This window comes from Meleagris gallopavo, chromosome 6, assembly GCF_000146605.3.
Source record: "Meleagris gallopavo isolate NT-WF06-2002-E0010 breed Aviagen turkey brand Nicholas breeding stock chromosome 6, Turkey_5.1, whole genome shotgun sequence".
Lineage (NCBI taxonomy): Eukaryota > Metazoa > Chordata > Aves > Galliformes > Phasianidae > Meleagris > Meleagris gallopavo.
In genome coordinates, this window is record NC_015016.2 from 25,862,327 (window position 1) to 25,865,527 (window position 3,201).

Here is a 3,201-nt window from a genome sequence, read left to right on the forward strand (position 1 = left end):
GGAAGGGAGAGGGGGGGAAGGGGGAAGAGTAGGGGAAGGATGATACATGAAAGTCAATCAGAATCTCCTCATACTCTCTTTCCCTAAGCCCCTGAAAGCCCTCATGAAACTTGGATAATCACAGGTCAGAGAAAAGCAAAAAGACTCCACATAGTTGGATAAGGGAAATAAATCAGAACAGCCTTCTCTTACCAGTAAGGATGCCTGTAACAACCCAAAGCTTTGGGAATGCAGCTTTTAAAACCCATAACAGTGGAATAGCTCTGGGGCTGGGAGAGAAAACCTCCCACAGCACCACCCGTCAGCTGCAAAAGAACAAGGCCATGGAGGAAGAGGAACCCTGCCACAGCCCAAGGGTTTGCCACGGTGCCCTCTTTTACATTGACATTTTGGAAATTGGTTCCCACAGCCCTGAAGGCTGGTCAGCAAGTAGGCATGGCTGAGGAACAGAAAATTGGAAGAGATCTGCCCAAGGCATTAAAAATACAACCCTGGCAGAAATGAGAGGGAAAGCTGGGTGTGCAGGATGCCAGCACCCAACGTCCCAGGCTCCTTGGCCACATGGGTACAGGTTTCTTTTTCCACACCTCAGACTTAGCCTTCTCTATGACCCCCACAGCCCCCAGAAAGGCAAAGAGCTGACCTCGTAAGTATCTTTAAGTCAAAAACTGAATTGCTGAACTAAAACTGTTTCTTAATTACAATAGTATTCTCAAGTAACTTCAAAAAGCAAGGCATCGAAAGCAAAGATCCCATCATCATAAGCTCCAATGCAAAAATAAATAAATACTTAATTCAGACCATGGGAGAACACAAAAATGAACATACATAAATAATACAAGTCTTAATCTGATGCATTTATTAATGGTGAAATGTAAACATTTCCACTAAAGTGATATTAATGGAACACTTCACAGTGTTGCACCTCCCAAGGCAGATGAAGAAAACAGAATTAGGCCCTCAGGGACCACCAGCCTTCAAAACATACTGGAACCAGTTCAGGTGTTCTCCTGACATTTCTAAAAGACCAAAAGCTGCCTGAATCTCAGCACAAGAAAGAGGGCTCAAGTTCATCTGCCACTACAGTTGAGAATGGTCAGCTTCTTGCAGAGGAGACAGAGCTCAACGTGGCATTCCAGTACCAAACTTGATGAGTTGCAGCTGTCAGAGGAATAGGTTTATTCCTAAAGAATTTCTTTAAATCTGTTCCTGCCAGAGTAGCTTCTCCCAACAGGATCCCTCCAGAAATGAGATCTGATAAAAGAATTGCCTGTTACTGTTCCAAACTTACATTTACCAAACAGAAAATGTTTAGGAGGTTTAGAAAATATTTTTTTCCCAGCAACTGATCAATGAAACATTCAAAGGACAAATCTTACAGTTAATATTCATAGCAGTATTTAACCACAAGAAACAAACTGAACAAAATCAAAACAGTAAAAATTGAGAGTTGCTGAAAACAAAAAGGAGCAAGCCCTCCAAAAGGAACTGCTCTGATGGTTCCTTGCACAGTGAGGTCAAGAACAGCACTAACATGTTTCCATCTTGTGCAGTGCTAGCTTGATACCCAGAGATAGCTCCACAAAGATGAAACAGTCTCAAACTTTTATTTCTTTTTCATGAGATACTGAGTATTTATCAAAGGGACTGTTAAAAATTGAACCAAGTGTTTATTCCTTGAGCACTGATCTTTTACAGCATGAGTTTTGACTGTTCCAGAAATGTAAGCCAACAATACAAACGTAGAGTACAGTAAATTTTAAGGGCTCAATTTTGTTCCAGTTCAAGTCACCGTGAGCTGCTTTCTGCTTCTGCTGGGAAAAACCTCAGCCCTGACAACTCCTGAGATCCAACAGGAGAATCCCTCCAAGTGCCCCAGGCTCCCACAGCCAATGGAAAATGACAGCAGGCAAAAACTTCCTGCATCCTCTTGAAACAGTGAGCTTCCCAAAGAAAAATGAACTTCCTTTACCAGAATATTACATTAGCCCCCCAACTCGTTTATATATGGATTTCAACAGAGATACTTGTGCAGACAGACATCTCTCTTTATCAAGTTGCTGCCATGGAGCGATCTGCAGCACCTCACTGCTTCTGTTGGTTCTTTCTGACAGCACACAACCACTTGTCACTCAGAGCAAGGTTTTGAAGCCTGTTTCTAGCATATTCAGAAAAGATCAGGATAACAGTTATCACTTTAACTGTAACTTCAATTTTAAGTTTTAAAAGCATAGGTTGGGGGGGAGAGAGTAAAATGTTTGTGGGCCTCAGTCGCTCAAATAAGTAGTAATGGGAAAGACTGTTTTTGCAGACATTTCCTTCTCTTCTAGCAACTAAAAATCGATTCCCATCCTATGGGAAAGCAGCTTTCCATCCTCCTTGGCTCACAAAAGCACATTTGCACACCATGACCCCAGAGCGGATCTTCGTGCAGCCGGCTCTCAGACCAGGGCACGGCACAGTCTGAGGCCTCTCAGTGATCATTTCCTCCTCACAACAACAAGGCAGTGCTAAGGAAAGCTGCCCACCGGACTACAAGTGACTATTTTAAGTTCACACAACACAGTGGAAGTAAAATTAGCTTGGCACTTCAACTGCTTTCTTAAAATAGAAATTTTCTGCATTTTTTAAAACATTGTAGGAGCTGCATCTGAATAGGAGCTCCGCAAGCAGACAGAAACCAGAACTATAAACGGGCACAGAGAGGCTTCTTGCGAGTAAGTCCTAAACCACCTGCATGGCTGAGCTGTCCCTTCGGTAGATGTGGGTAATTTGTGTAAAGCAGTGGCACAAAAATACGAAAAAGATTTAAAAAGTAAAAAGAAAAATAGATGAAGCAAATGAAAAAGCAAAGAAGCAGAGCGGTGAGGCGGTGCGGCAGGCCCACACAAATGGTTCCTTAACCAAGACACCCTCAGCAAAACCATTTTCACAGAAAGCTGGATTCCCGGTAGCCAGAAGCTGGAAGCATTCGCGGCATCGGTTTCCTTCGTGTGTTTGTTCTGCCCGCGCCTCGGACGAGGCTGACAGCCGTACGGGATGCGGGACGCAAGCCCTACAAACCGAGCCGGGACAAACCGAAGCGCTGCCGATCTCCCAACCCGCTCGATAAACCAAGCACAGCACTTCCCGATCCGTCGGTCACCTCACTCATCGCCGACCGTTTCTTTTGCCCGTTCGCTCAAGAAGCCGCGGGCGGCC